Source organism: Canis lupus, chromosome 23, assembly GCF_003254725.2.
Source record: "Canis lupus dingo isolate Sandy chromosome 23, ASM325472v2, whole genome shotgun sequence".
NCBI classification, from domain to species: domain Eukaryota; kingdom Metazoa; phylum Chordata; class Mammalia; order Carnivora; family Canidae; genus Canis; species Canis lupus.
In genome coordinates, this window is record NC_064265.1 from 15,445,312 (window position 1) to 15,462,191 (window position 16,880).

General features: G+C 35.8%; 1 protein-coding gene and 1 long non-coding RNA gene across 20 annotated transcripts in view; one reads left to right on the forward strand and one right to left on the reverse strand.

Moving 5' to 3' along the window:
- Nucleotides 1-16,880, reverse strand: part of RBMS3 (RNA binding motif single stranded interacting protein 3) — a 1,287,947-nt gene that overhangs the window by 911,897 nt on the left and 359,170 nt on the right. For 3 of the 18 annotated variants that reach the window (XM_025461072.3, XM_049099712.1, XM_035705251.2), the window contains exon 1: nt 126-189. The exons of 13 other annotated variants lie outside the window; for them this stretch is intronic. The gene's annotated coding sequence lies outside the window, so the exon portion shown is untranslated. Of the gene's footprint in view, nt 1-125; nt 190-16,880 lie in introns of those variants that run through there. 2 more of the 18 variants (XM_035705252.2, XM_049099713.1) reach the window with 2 other exon arrangements.
- Nucleotides 229-16,880, forward strand: part of LOC112670359 (uncharacterized) — a 40,932-nt gene continuing 24,280 nt past the window's right edge. For both annotated transcript variants that reach the window (XR_007405127.1, XR_007405128.1), the window contains exon 1: nt 229-291. This is a non-coding gene — a long non-coding RNA (uncharacterized LOC112670359). The remainder of the gene's footprint in view (nt 292-16,880) is intronic.

Sequence of the window (16,880 nt, forward strand, 5' to 3'; positions counted from 1 at the left end):
AGAAGGCAGACACTTAACTGATTGAGCTACAAAGGCATCATTAAAACTATTTAAGTAAAAGATTTTTTTTAAAATATCCCTTTGGCTATAAGAATAAACCTGAATGATTTGGGAGTAGCAGTTACCTATTCCTTTGGTTAGAGTCAACAGAAGGATTCATCCTACTGTAGAACTGTTTTTCAATTAGAATTGAGAACTCAAGTTTGATGCTTTTGTTATTGTTGTTAAGGAAACAAAGACCATTTACCTGCATTCAGACCATTTACCTGCATTCATCTTTTGAAGATATGGGTAATGTTAAAAATTGACTTTATTTATTTTTTTAGCACTAAGGCAGAAAAAAAATCATGTGAGGAATCCTGAATTTTAAAAAGTTAATTGTGATTTGAATAGTTTTGTAATAGAGATGACTCCAGCACATCACCAAAAATGTCACCAGGAAGTAGAGGAAATTGAGGTTTCTACCTTAATGAAAAGAAGAGAGACCTCATAAGAAAGGTCTTTTCTTTATGTAAGCTTAATGATAAAGAAATCTCATCACCACTGCTTCACTCACAGGGAAAAAATAAAGTAAAATTACTATGAAAGCAAAGAAGAGCTTATCTTGGTAAGCTTGGTGACAGATGTTAGGAGGTTAAGACAAACACAGGAAACTGACTACAAGGACCCAATATTTGCACTCATCCAAGGCACAAAATCAGGCTTCTCCATGGTGAATTGATAAACTGTGCCAGAACCAGTCATCTACACTGATGAACAAATTCTTCTTGCTAGATTATTTGGTAGCCTACGATGCAAGAAGAACCACTTAGCACTTAACACACAAACCACAACCTAGACAGCTTCCCAGGAGTGGATGCTCAAACTATCCTTAGCCATAAATCCCTATTTATTGTTGTGAATTATCTACCAATGATTAAGTTCCCTATGGAACAGTCTTGAATGCTGAGGCAAAGTTTTCCTATTTTCATCTGTGTTTATATTTCTTAATATAAACATCACTGTTCTTACAGTGATATTTTTCCCATTAATGTAGCAATGGTGATTCTTGAAACACAAAGTTATTACAGAAGAAGTTGCTGAGCTGGAATTTATCATGAGAACTTTTAGGGATATTCATGGGATAATGATGTCCTACTCTGTGAATGACAATCTGGTTCAGAGCTGGACAATCCTTAGAGATTTCTCTGCAATCAATTGATTTCCCCCGTGTTTCCAGAAACTTTACACACCATCTCTTTTTTCTCCAGTCTGAAGTGTAAACACATGATAATTTGGGCATTCTTAATATACAATTTATAATGGTGCCTGACATATGAGACTGATAACTTACTAAATCATAAAGTTAATTTCTGTGAGGTTATCAATGAAAAGACAATGTTGAATATAACAATAGGATTTAAGAATCCAGATTTCAATGAAAAGCTTTAAAAATTCATTTCATGTTATAGGTAGCCCAATATACACATTCATTCTTTCATTTTCTCTTACTTCCTTCTTTCTTTCTCCTCCATTATTTTTTTTTCTCCTCCATTATTTGTTTCTTCCCTCCCTCTTTCTATCTCCTGTCTTTCCTTCTTTCTATGTTGTCTTAAGGAATATTTTTTTGGTTTCTTTACGCATGCTTTGGAAAATACATTTTGCTCAGAATCTTCTGATTTACATGGAGGCTAAGACTTTATCCAACCAAGAATAATGTCAAAAAAATTACAACATGCTAAATGGTTTTAATATATTATGATGAAAAATAGTAAGATGGGAAAAAGGAAAATTTCAGCCATGAATGAATAAACAGATCACAGAGCTTGGAATGGAGACTTATTTTTCTATAACAAGAGGATACTTGAATTGAGAATCCACCAGAGCCAACCCATTTGCAATGTAAGGTCAAGTTACTTTACAAGAAAATTATTCTTGCACCCATAATCTAGGCTCACTTAACACATCCAGCAGAAAATTAGAATGTTCCTACACTTGGTTCTCTGTGATAGGATAGTGTTAATCTGTGTAGAACATTGTAATATGTGCTTGTATGAAGGAAAAAAGTCCATTCCCTGCCTTCCTAAAGATAGAAATAATAAATCTGGGGATTTTCCAATGCCTGAAGGTGGTAAGATAGTTTCTTTAAATCAGACTTCCAAACACCAGTTGGGTTGTTACAAAAACAATGCTGCATTTCAGTGCTGAAAAACCATCTGCTACTCCTCTGGGTAATATATTCTCTACCATCCAAGCTTGGAAATGATGCTTTTTTCTCATCTCAAGCCTTCTTCCAACCACACAGTTAATTCTGAGGCACTGGATGGAATAGACACAATATCCAGCATTGTTAGTACTGGATACAGTATTGTGCAGAACATGCTCACCATTCGCTTTTCAATATGCTTGAGCTTATGAGGCTCAGGGCAATGGAGAACACTCGGCTTTTGTGACTTTTGTGAAGTGCTGGATGTGCATTTATATGACTACAATGTGATTGTCTTCTTGAAGATTCAATGAGTTTCCTAACTTAGAGAGCAAAAAAGAAAAAAAAAAAACTGCTTGAAAGTCATTCATTAGAAATGACTTCCAAAACAAAATGTCTGGTGGAAAAATACAACCACAATTCATTTGTTCAATGTTGGTTTCCTGTGTCAAAGGAAAATGTAAAAAAGTATATAAATCATCTATAAAGCCAGATCAACCCTAGAAAATGAGCTAAGAATTAGATGCCCGGAGCCTACTCCCATTCAATATGACAAACTCCAGAAATGTTCACAATTGCCACACTTTGTTAATTGCTACACAAGAGTTATCACATTAATGCAACTCAGATGCCAAGAAGGGTTTAAATGAAGTTAAATGAGTAAAGCACGCAGAATGCTTTCCATTGTTCAGGCTTATGGGTAGTCAGTGAGTTGTATAATTAGGATCTCTAATGTTTCCAGCTCATTTAGTCTTTTACTGTATTGTGTGAAGTCAACAAACATCTGCCAAAAAAAAAAAAAAAAGGTGCCAATAGCCCAAATTCAAAGACCCTCAATTCAAAGATCAAATAATTTTTCCTCCAGAGTTTACCTTCTTAAAAATAAGACTTTTTAAAAAATATATTTGTTTCTGTTTATTACTTTTATTTGGTTTCCACAACAGCTAAATCTTTGCTAGTCAAAATATGTTCCATAGACCAGCATGATCACCTAAGAGCTTGTTAGAAATGCAAAATAACAGGCTCATCCCACAGTCACAGAATCAGAATCTGCATTTAACAAGATCTCTAGATGATGTGTATGCAGAATGAAGTTTGAGAGCATTGAGCTAAACATGAAATCAGTAAAGGAAAAAATATGTAAATATCTTACTTTTGAGTAGGTACTATGAGTCTTTTTCTCTAACAAACATTCATCCTGAGTTTATAAGCTCCTTAAAGCTCTCTTGCTTTGTGTCTTAGAGTTGCTAATTAAATGTGAACAAACTGACTACAAACATATTTGACATTAACATACTTACAAAACTAATAATAAAGAAGAAAATAGATAATTCGTGTAGCAAGGCTCTTTCACCACCTTCTGTCATTATATGTAATCTTTTATTGATAGGATGGATGCCCAAAACTTTATCTATCAGTGTGCTGGTATATGATTAACAACTGACTGTCCAGTTGAGGAGATAGCTCTTATTTGAAGTATTTGGTGATTTCTGGTATAAAACAATCCAGCTACAGCCAATTTAAATGAGAGGTCATGGAACCCAGATTTGGGGAGAAATGTGCACGAGCAGCTCTTACTAGCAAGTGTGAGGCAGTTCTGGAATTCTGTTACACCTACAGATAGAATTGGCCCCTTAGCACTCTCTAGAACCTCATGCCTTCAGAACCTGGTTGGAAAATCAATTCCAGAAGAGAACTAGAAGAAAATCAAGGCAACCAAGCATAAAACAGCTTTTGTTTCATTCTTGCAATTCCTTTCCTTGGTTCCAACACCTGGTTTGCTTGCCCCATCTGGCTTATCCTTAAGTCCTCTACTTTGATTCCCATCCTGTTACTGGTATCCTTCTGATATACTCAGTTCTCTACAAGTGACTCTGAACTATGCCAGTGTGACCTACTGCTCATGATCAGAATCTCAAGTGTTATGGCTTGTAAATTTTTAACTAATGTAAAGTGTACAAGCTTGCCAATGATTTCTTTTTTTCTGTATGTTTTAAAGCATTCTAAACTTCTATTTAAAATCCATTCCACAAATATTTAGTGAACCTTTTCTATTGCTACCACACCACTATAATATGTCCTTGAAAAGGAGAAAGGAGATTGAGTAACAGCTGGGATGCTGAAGGCTCTGGTGTGCTTTACTCCTTAAGTGAGGCACAGGGAAGTTGATGGGGCTTTCTCTTCCGCATCCTGGGTGCCCTGCTCTCCATTCCCCTATCTGAAAGGAAAGGAGCTCCTCATCCCAACGTCTTCTCTCAGGCCCACTCTTCTGTTACTGTCTCTCCTGCAGGGCACAAAATACCTACAGCAGACTCAATCTTAGTTTCTTTAGGAATTCCTCCTTTACAATGATGGAGCTCACCAAAGACAAATGAGCCTTGGGCTTTGTGATGAATTTCTAGGGTAGCCAGTGAAAGGCAGACATGGCCTGCAGGGATATATCCTCACAAAGGTGCTCACATGAGCTGCCTGAACCGTATTATCACCCTTGCCTCCTGCAAATGCTTTCTAAAAGTGACACAGTCTCATATCAAACAACCTATGGAATTCATCTATGTGCTCGGAAGACATAAGCAGTGAACAGCTGTTGGCTACAAGAGAAAGATGAAATTAGATACAGTACAGGAGACCTAGGCACAGCTGATCATGCCACCCCCAATTTTGGAGTTCCACATATCTTAACATGTTAGTCTGTTAGTTCAGTTTTTACTTTGCTTTATACTCCTCAATTTTTTTTTCTGAGAATCAGTTTATTCAGCAATCACAATATATTTTCATGTTTTAATTACATATTGATACTGTCTTCTGCTTATAGTTTTTGTCAGTTTAAAAAAATAAGAAAATGTTAATGTCATTTTTTTAAAGTTCAACGATTTTGTTTATTTTGTAAAAATAAGATCACATACCTAGCAGATTTGTAATTCATATGAATAAAATATACTTTTGACTCCCAAATGGCAGTCAAATAATCTCATATAGAAAAGTTACCTAAGTAATTTGTGTGAGAGTATAAATTTCAAGACATCCCCACAGATTCAAAATTCCTGTAAAACTACAATAGTATAATTGTATTTGTGATCTAACATGAAAAAATAATTATCTTAATAACATAATCATGTACATAGAGGTAGCTCAAAAATATCCGCTGAATAAACAGTGACCTTGTATTTAAAATAAGAATGCCATGGTTTTGCTGGTGATGACTAATGAACAGTCAGTACAGGTTATTGGCATGGCTCAGTATGCTATTCTGTATTAGTAATTTTAATTTATCTTAATGGAAATAGGGATGGAAAGTACCTACCAACACTTATACCTTGAATCTTACCTCTCAGAATCTTATATATTCTCTTATGCTGCTAGTGTCTCTTCTTAAGTCTTATTTACAATTGAGTCTTTAATTATGCTATGATACAACTGAAATAACCTGTAGATTTGTAAGTATTTAGCTAATTTATTTTGAAGAACACTTGGGCAAGGTCCAGATAGGCGCTTAAATTTCAATGCTTAAAAATACCCTTAGAGCTAAGGGATATATTTTTCATTCTAAAATACTGATATTTAATAACATAATTATTGGACAAAAAACAAAACAAACAACTAGAAAAAATATACAACAGCAAATTATATTTTTATGTATGGCTAATTTATTTTGAAAGAACTTTTTAAAAACCTCATTAAGTTGTTTTAATTTGAATGTCTAAAATTAACCTTAGGAGAAAAGAATATATTTTATTTATAAATACGAAGAAGAATGAATATTGTAGCCGCTGGAGTAAAAGCAAGTTAGAGGTCTGCAGGAAGTATAAGAAGCCATTAATTATGGTCTTAAAAGAATGTGACTTAATTTAATTTACCTAAACATTATATACTTTACACTTGTGCTCCAGGGAGACTTTTAACATTAAAAGAGTAATTTTATAAATAGCAGAAGAAACCGTGGTGGTACTTACAAAAAGCATTAAGGTAGCATTATTTAAAGAATTCATTACCATGATTTGTGTTAGTAGAATTTTGAAATCATTTACTCCTCCCATAGCTTTGTTTTTGTTTTTTTTATTATTTATTTATTTATTTATTTATTCATTCATTCATTCATTCATTCATGAGAGAGAGAGAGAGGCAGAAACACAGGAGGAGGGAGAAGCAGGCTCCACGCTGGGAGCCCAACGCGAGACTCGATCCCAGGACCCCAGGATCGCACCCCGGGCCAAAGGCAGGCACCAAACCGCTGAGCTACCCAGGGATCCCTTGTTTTTTCGTTTTTTTAAAAGATTTTATTTATTCACTCATGAGAGACACAGAGAGAGAGGCAGAGACATAGGCAGAGGGAGAAGCAGACTCCCTGCTGAGCAGGGAGCTGGATATGGGACTTAATCCCAGGACCCAGGAATCAAGACCTGAGCCAGCAGATGTTCAATCACTGAGCCACCCAGGCACTGCCCCACACATCCCCCACCCTCATTGCTTTGTAAATCTCAGTCATCTCAGTCTTGTATGAGAAACTTAGGAGAGGAATGTGTCAGAGCCAAAGGCTACCAATGTAGGAATTCCAGGGATCATCCACTAACCATATAACTATATGATACTAAACAAGAGGTGAATTGTTTGAATTATTTATTCTAGAACCCTCTCTTCATGTTAAACCAACTATGAAGTGACAACTAATGGTATCATCAAGAGATACAGAGAAGGGGAAACCACTGCATCCTCTCCAACAATTGTGACTGCTTTTTTTATCAACATCTACATTTTCCCAGGGCACTAACAGCCCAGTAGCCACTGAAGCTCTCAGACACAAAGGAGGCATTAGCACCAAGCCTTAGCTGTTCTCTGTCCCTGCAGTGACATTTTCACACTGGAAGCAAGTTAACCAGTGGCAGCTTCTCATAAACTCTGAAAAATGCTCCATTTGACCAGGCACAGTGGAAAGAGGCTATGGGTTAAATATGACCCCAGGATAAAGCAATGAGACAGCAAATCTAGCACTATAGAAACCAAAATTTGCCAACATCAGAATAAAGGCCAGATCTCTAGGTCCAACAACAGCATGTGAAGATGTGTTTATATTCTTTCCCTTCCCAGTTGAAGAATAAATAATAAACCTTGAACTTTGAAAGTATTCCATTTCAGGGATCCCTGGGTGGCTCAGCAGTTTAGCGCCACCTTCAGCCCAGGGCGTGATCCTGGAGTCCTGGGATGGAGTCCCACATCGGGCTCCCTGCATGGAGCCTGCTTCTCCCTCTGTCTGTGTCTCTGTTTCTCAATCTCTCTGTGTCTCTCATGAATAAATAAATAAAATCTTTAAAAAAAAAAAAAAGAAAAGGAAAGTATTCCATTTCTTACACGTTAAAGTATTTGCTTCCTTTGTCTTAATGCCTATACTTCCCCCCCCACACACACACATTTCATTATACCATTTTTCTTCCTTTAATTTTTGTCTAGATTTTAGGTCTCAGAAGCACTTTACATTTTTAAGAATCATTGAGGATCCCAAAGAGCAATAGCGTATGTGGGTCACATGTATCCATATTTACCGTATTCAAAATTAAAACAGAATTTTTTTTAAAGCACAAGTATGTACAAGCATACATTCTACTAGCCTGCTAGAGCAATGCCACTAACCATTATGTTGCCTCAGCAAGCTCCACTGCACAAAATTCATCTGATGTTGCCACAAAAAGAGTGTTGACCTATGGATCCCTGAGAGGGGACTTCCAGGAGTCTTTGGATAGCAAATTAGAAACTACTGCTCAAAACTAAACATAAGGCAATAAAATTGGAATTATTTTTATCTTTTTCATGTCAATTTCTACTCTTACTCTAAATACTGCAAAAGAACAATGAAGTGGAACTTCACCATTTGATTTCATAATGATCATGTCATAGTACTTAAGACCATGTAGTACTATATACTTATTAGAAGAGGACTAACCATAGCAGCCATTGGTGAAGATGTGGGGAAACTGGAACATCTCACATTGTTGGTAAGAATGTAAAATGATACAATCACCACAGGAAAACCGTTGGCAGTTTCTTTTTTTTTTTAATTTTTATTTATTTATGATAGTCACACAGATTGAGAGAGAGAGAGAGGCAGAGACATAGGCAGAGGGAGAAGCAGGCTCCATGCACCGGGAGCCTGACGTGGGATTCGATCCCGGGTCTCCAGAATCGCGCCCTGGGCCAAAGGCAGGTGCTAAACCGCTGCGCCACCCAGAGATCCCCCGTTGGCAGTTTCTTAAGAAAAATTAAACATATACCTACCATATGACATAGCTATTCTGCTCATTGGTCTTCATGTAAGAAAGATGAAAGCACATGTCCATACAGAATTTGTACATGAGAATTATAGCACCTTTATCTGTAACAGTAAAAAAAATTGGAAACAACCAAAATGTCCATTAACAAACACACTGATAAGTAAATTATGCCATATTCATACAATGGATATACTACTCTATAATAAAAAATGAACTACTGATATGTACTACTACAAGATGAGTTTCAGAATAACTTTGCTAAGTGAAAGAAGCCAGTCAAAAATAGTACATTAAGAGAATGAAAAGCCAAATCAGAGACTAGAATAAAATCTTTGCAAAATGCATGTCAGATAATTTATAACCAAAATCTTAAAATTCAACAATAAGGAAAAAAATACAACTTAATTTTAAAAATGGGCAAAAGATATGAACAAACAACTCACCAAAGAAGATATAGATGGAAAATAAGCATATGAAAATATGCTTGATGTCATATGTCATTAGTGAATCATAAATTAAAATGACAATGAGATATTACTATACACTTATAAAATGGCCTAAATCCAAAACAATAACACCACCAAACACTGGAGAGGATGTGGAACAACAGGAAGTATTATTCATTGCTGGTGTAAAAGCAAAATGGTACAGCTATTTTGGAAGACAGGTCAGCTGTTACTTACAGAACTAAACATACTCTTACCATATGATCTAGCAATCATGCTCCGTGGTATTTACTCAAAGGAGTTGAAAACTTATGTCCACACAAACACCTGCACATGAATGTTTACAGCAGCTTTATTCATAATCAATAAAACACGGAAGCAATCAAGATGATTTTCAGTAGGTAAATGAATAATAAAACTGTGATACACTCATACACAGTGATAAAAAGAAATGTGCTACCAAGCCATGAAAAACCATGGAGGACCTTAAGTGCATATTGCTAAGTGAAAGAAGCCAATCTGCAAAGGTTACAGATTGCATAATTCCAGATATGACATTCTGGGGAAGGTAGAACCATGGAAACAGGAAAAGTATCAGTGGTTGTCATGGGAAGGGAAGGAGGGTGAGAGGTGGAGCACTAAGGATTTTTAGGGAAGTAAAACTATTATTCTGTATGAGACTGTAATGGTGGATACATGTCATTAGACATCTGTCAAAACCTATATAATGTACAACACAAAGAGTAAACCCTAATGAAAACTATGGGCTCCCATTAATAATAATGTTTCAATATGGGCTCATTAATTAAAACAAATGCGCCACACCAATGCAAGATGACAAAAATAGAGGGCATTGGGTGGGTCTAGGTGGAGTATATGGAGACTCCTGTACGTTTTTGCTCATTATTTTCTTAAACCTAAAACTTCTCAAAAAGTATTCATTTTTAAAAAGTAAACATTACATGATTCCATCTGCATAAAGTACTAGAATATGAAAAATAATGTATGTGGCAGAAAGTGGAGCAATGTCTACCTGGAGATGAAGAGGAAGAAAGGTAGAGTTTACCAAATGGTGCAAGAAAATCTTTTAGAGTAATAGATATGTCCATTATTTTGAGTGTGATGATATTTCTGGGTGACACAGATATGCCAAATGTCTCAGATTTTATACTTTGAATATGTATAGCCTATTTATGTTAATTTGCTGTTCTAACCATTTCCCAGATGCCACTAATGTTGCTGGTCAGGACCACCCTTTGAGCACCACTCAGAAACAATGACACAGAGATTAAAGAGAGGGCATTTGTTTCCACGTTGCAGTACTTTGGAATCACCTGGAGCAAGGTTAAAAAACAGAGATTCTGATTTGAGGTGAAGCCTGCCTTAGAGGTTTTTAAAAAGCTTCAGGAGTGATTCTGTTAAGATAGAAAACAATTAGGATAGAGAGACCTCAAAAAAAAATGAGCTCTACATCTCGCCTACTTGTAACAGCAACCTCCCAAGAATAACTAAAAACTAAAGGCTAATATGATTCAACTACTAAAGCTTGCTTTCCTCATTCCCAAGCTCAGTTTGGTGCCTATGGATGGGAGATAGAAACATAAATGAGTTCTTCTAGGGTTCGGGGTACAGTCCCTTTTCTTAAGCCCTGTGTGTCTCTCTGTAAGCTCAGATATTTAAGTCAGCTTCAAAACCTATCACCTGGGTAGCCCTGGTGGCACAGAGGTTTGGCGCCGCTTGCATCCTGGGTTGTGATCCTGGGGACCCGGGATTGAGTCCCACATAAGGCTCCCTGCATGGAGCCTGCTTCTTCCTCTGTGTCTCTGCCTCTCTCTGTGTGTGTCTATGAATAAATAAATAAAATCTTAAAAACAAACAAACAATCACCTGAGTGGCTCAGTGGTTGGGCAGCTGCCTTCCACTCAGGTTGTGATCCCGGGATCTGGGATCTGGGATCAAGTCCCTCATCGGGCTCCTGCAAGGACCCTGCGTGTGTCTCTGCCTCTCTCTCTCTCTCTCTCTCTGTCACTCATGAATAAATAAATAAATCTTAAAAAAAAATTATCACATAACCCATTTTTGGTTCTATAAGGATTATTCCTCACTTGCTGTTCTAAAAGGTAGCTCAGGCCACGTCTTATAGAGAGGACCATCAGATCTTCAACCAGTGGCCTTAATTAACATGGCTAGATAAACTTTTGGTTGGCTAATAATATCACTTTTGATATACTACACAAAATTTTATCAGTTATCTGAATCCTAATCATTTGTGGTTTACAGTAACCAAGAGCTATTATTGCACCTAACTAAATCCCTCAATTAATGCAGCCCAGGCCATTTTAAGTCAAGCCTAAAGGCAAAGGTAATTTTATAAAATAGTGTGTGTAATTGATTAAACAAATATGTCACTAGTCCAACAAACAACCAGAAGCTCTGTATTTCAAGGCATTTGCTATTTTAATGTGATTCTAAAATTAGATACAGAAAAATTGAAATTATATGGAATTCATATCAGCATTTATATTCTGGTATCAAGGAGCTGTATTATTTTGCATAAGCAAATTACTGGAGTCAATTTTCAATGAAAACAAAGTTCCTTTCATGACCGCTGAATTGTTATCTTTATAAAAAAATAATAAAATTTAATGATCTCAACAGCCAACTTCGGCAATCCTAGAACTACATGCTTAAGTTCCCATGAGGCTCTAACTAATCCATTCTACTTTTTAAAGTTGTTCCAACTAAATGCCACAGTGGTGAGGCAGACAGTATATGGAAGAGGCCTCGATGAACACAAGCCTAAATTATACCCAGAGCTGGTACTATGAGTGTATTCTTGATCTCATCTTCTCAAGCGTACGGCAGTTTTTTCTATCAGGGAGCTTTGTTCCTACTCTCCTCCAAGAGAGACATTTCACACTTTTAATCTGTATGGCAGTCTCCCACCAGGGTTGCAAAGTGATAGGTTTCAGATGAGCTATGTCCTACAATTAGCTTTAGAGATCAGAAGTGATAAAGATAAAAAAAGGGACATAGTTAAAGAAATCCAGATTCTGGTCTATTCCTACCCTTTGGTTTTTTTTTTTTGTTTGTTTGTTTGTTTTTTTGTTTTTTGTTTATTCTTTTTTTTTTTATTCCTACCCTTTGGAACTGATTCTACCTCACCTTAAATAAAGATGATAATATCAGCTTCAATTCACTTCCTATGTTCATTACTCTGACCTTCTAAGGTACAGACATTAAAAAGCAGTTATGAACTTCCGTGTCTGATAAGAAGAGAAAGTCACAAGATAAATTTGCTCCCATTCCCATGAAATGAGGAGTCAGATAATATACAAAAACAATGTTTTTTCTCCAAAAAAACAACTGAAGTCACAAATAATGATTAAGACAACAAAAACAAAAACAAATCTATTGAACTAAGTTCAAAATGTGACAAGCCTTTCCTGGAAGAGAAGGAAATCATGTCTATTTTCTTCCATAGTTGAGTAGTACAAGAAAGAAGAAGCCATCTTAAGTGTAGGTAAGAAGAAAACTGCTAAAATTTCTGCAAATTTAAAGGCTGTCTGTCGACTGGCATGACTCCTTAGCCTGAAAGCCTCAGATGAAAGAAGAGACTTGATAGCCCTGCCAATTCTTTTCCATAGGCCTTTCTGAGCATTCATACAAAGGCTGAGGGCAGGGCAAGAGAACTCAGAGAATGATAGTGAAGTCTTCGGATGGCCCAGGAGATAGGAGGGAAATATTCCAGGAAATGTTCCTCACAACTGAGTGCCACAACTGTCTACCACTAGAAAAGAAATTGGAGAGCTGAGAGATCCCCTTTCCAGGCTCTCTCAACCCATTATGACTGCCTAAATATGAGAGCATATGCAGGAGTACTCAAAGGCACTCCATATTGACACTGGATCTTCCATAAATAACAGGCAGTGGCTGTCTGCTGCTGAAAGAGGCAAAAAGAGATTCCCTTGAGGTAAAGATGCACTGGAACCTGTGAAGTATGAAAGTAGTGAAGAACCCCCGCCTCCAGTTTTAGTCATATATTACTAAGGGTTTTTTTTGGGGGGGGGACACAATTGGTGAGAGAGACACTCTCTCTCTCACACACACACACACACACACACATACACAAAGTGTACACACACATGACCTGCTAAATTCTGACAGAACAGAACTGAGACAAACCTGTGGTGAATAACAAAGTCAAGACACAGCTTAACTGATGACAAAATTGATTCACCCCATCAGTTCACCCCCACATGTACATATACACACCACAGCTTAACAGAAAGGAGGTATGGGCTGTTTCTGGGCATAAGTATTTGCCTAGTTTTTACTTTCCTACTTTTATATACAATGTTCAGAATGCAGTACCATTTATGAGAGTCATGAATAGGTAAGAAAATGTCAACCATCAACAGGAGAAAAAACAGTTAATAGAACCAGACTGCAAAGAGCTCACATGTTGGAATTGCCAAATAGGAACTGCAAAAGAACTATGGTACAAATGTTAAAGTATGTGTCAAAAAAAAAATAGGATAACATGCATGCACAGATGGGAAAATTAAAAGATGAAAACTATAAAAATGACCCTAATACAAATGTTAGAAATGAAAAATACAATATAAAGCCTGAAAAACTATTTAGATGGAATTAGCAGCAGACTTGACACAGTGGAAAAAAATCTGTGAATCTGAAAACTGTTAAAGAGAAATTGCCCTATACAAAGAGAAAAAAAGTAAAAACTAAAAACAGAGTACTTGAGACCTGTGAAACAATATCAAACAATTTAACATATGCATAAGTGGAGTTTCAGAAGGAAAAAAAAAGAAAGAATGAAACAAAACAAATATCTTAAAATATAATAACAAAGAATTTTCCAAAACTAATGAAAGATATCAAAAGCCACAGATACAAGAAGCTCAGTAATCCCAGGCAGAATAAATAGGGAGTAAATTACACAGAGGGAAGTCATACTCAGATGAAAGTCAACATTAAGGAAAATGTAGATCAGAGAAGCAAAGATGTAATACATATAGACAACAAAGATAAAAGTAATAGCTGATTTCTCATCAGAAACCACTGAGGCAAGAAGATAATCGGAGACATCCTTTAAATACTGAAAGAAAAAAATGTCAACCTAGAATTTTTAATCCAATGAAAATATCTCTCAGGGGTGACTGGGTGGCTCAGTCAGTTAAGCATCCAGATCATGATTTCAGCTTACGTCATGCTATTAGAGCTGTGAAATCAAGCCCATTTTGGGCTTTCCACTAAGCATGGAGCCTGCTTCAGATTCTCTCTCTCCCTCTCCTTCTATCTTCAACCCCTCCATTTACATGCTTTCTCTCAAAAAAAAAAAAAATCACAAAAATGAAGGAGACAGGAATGGAAACTGGGACAGCCCTATGGAAAATGGTATGAAGGCTCCTCAAAAAATTGAAAATAGGGACACCTGGGTGGCTCAGTGGTTGAGCATCTGCCTTTGGCTCAGGGCATGATCCCAGGGTCCTGGGATAGAGTCCCACATCAGGCTCCCTGCAGGGGAGCCTCTGACTATGTCTCTGCCTCTCTCTTTGTGTCTCTTATGAACAAATAAATAAAATCTTTAAAAAAAATAAAAAAATAGAAATACCATATAATTTAGTATTCCATTTCTGAGTATTATCTGATGGAAACAAAAATGGTAACTTAAAAAGATATATGTACTCCCATGTTCATTATAGCATTATTTACAAGTAGCCAAGTAGGGAGCCTGATTGTCATCAATGGGTGAATGGATAAAGATAATAGAATATTATTCAGCTATAAAAGAAGGAAATCCTGTTGTGTGCAACAACATAGGTGGACCTGGAGGGTATATACTAACTGAAATATGTCATACAGAAAAAGATAAATACCATATGATCACACTTATGTGTAGAATTTTTTAAAAGTCAACTTATATAGAAAACAGATTGATACTTGCTAGAGGCAGGGAGATGGAGGTGAGGGGCAAACTGGGTGAAGGTGGTCAAAAAGTACAAACTTTCAGTTATAAAATAAGTCCTGGGGATGCAATGCACAGTATGATCACCATAGTTAATAACGTTGTGTTGTATATTTGAAAGTTGTTAAGAGAGTAGATCTTAAGAGGTCTTATTACAAGAAAAAATATTGTAACTATGTGTGGTGATGGATATTAACTAAACTTATGATAGCTATTGTTTCATAATATATTCATCTATCAAGTCATTATATTGTACACCTGAAACTAATGTCAATGATATCTCAATTAAAAAAAAAGAAATAGTGTTTACCAACAAAAGCAAACCATTACATCAAGCATCATCTTTCCTGACAAGTTCTAACTTAAATATTCTATTATACTTTTTCCCATGACATCAACCATACCTTTAAAAAAATGAAGGAGAAAAAAATATATATCTGACAGACAAAACATAAAGGAATTCATCTCCAGCAGACCTGCACTATAAGATTAAATCTTTAATACAATTATGTACTATATAAGGTAAACTTAATAAAACCATTATAGGGTACATAGCATGTATGACAACAAGAACACAAATTGTAGGAGTATGGTAATTGGAAAGATACTATTGTAAGTTATTGTATTGTTTGTTGAGTAGTAGAATGCTTACTGAGTTAGACTGGTAAGTTTAAGATGCATACTTTTTCATCTCTAGAGCAGGGAATGGCAAAATTTTCCTGTCAAGGACCAAAGAGTAAATATCTCAGTTTTTGCAGATCATATGATCTCTACTAAATGGTACTACTGCAAAAGCAGCCATATATAATAAGTAAATGAATGAACATGACTGTATTCAAATAAAACTTTATTTACAAAAACATATTCTGGATTTGGCCTATCAGATGTGGTTTGCCGACCCCTGCTCCAGGGCATCCACCCAAAAAAAGGAGAAACATAATTAAAAACTCAATAAAGGGATAACACATAGTACAAAAATTACTTGATTCATTCCAGAAAAGCAGAGAAGTAATAAGAAGTAGATGGGACAGGTATAATTCAGACACCAAGACTGTAGACTTAATCTAAAACATATTAATGATTACATTGAATTAAAGCAGAATAAACAAACCAATTAAAGCAGAGACTGACATATTGGATTATAAAGAAAAACCCATATATATCTTGTTTATAAGGAATACCCTATAAATATAAAGATACAGACAGGTTTCAAAAGATATGAAATATAATACACTAGGACTATATGAATAATGGTTTATATGAAGACTAGCTAGACATTAAGAAGCAAAGATTTATTAGTATAGGCATTTCTTAAAATGTCAAATCTACATCTTTTCTATAGATGTATATAATATATATAGCTTTTCAAAATATTCTAATTGTATTACTCTGATGTTGGTTGTGATTTCTCCTCAATCTTTTGCAAATGTATTTATTTGGGTCCTTTCTCTTTTCTTTTTATGTCTGGCTAGAGTTTTATCAATTTTATTAATTTTTTCAAAGCACCAGCTCCTGCTTTCATTGATCTGTTCTATTGGGGTTTTTTAGCTTCTATATCATCTATTTCTGTTCTAATCTTTATTATTTCCTTCCTTCTGCTGGCTTTAAACTTCATTTGTTGTTCTTTTTCTAGCTCCTTTAGGAGTAAGGTTAGGTTGTTTATTTGAAACTTTTCTTTCTTCTCGAAGTAAGCTTGTATTGCTCTATACTTCCCTCTTAGGACCACTTTTGCTGTATCCCAAAGGTTTTGGACCATTGTGTTTGCATTTTCATGTTTTTTTTCTTTATCCTTTGATTTTCTGCTATACCCATTCACTGGTTAGTAGTATGTTATTTACTCTCCATGTATTTGTGGTCTTCCCAGATTTTTTTCTTGTGGTTGACTTCTAGTTTCAGTGTTGTGGTCAGAAAAGGTGCATGGTATGATTTCAATCTTTTATGTATTTGTAAAGGCCTGTTTTGTGACTTGGCATGTGATTTATTCTGGAGAATGTTCC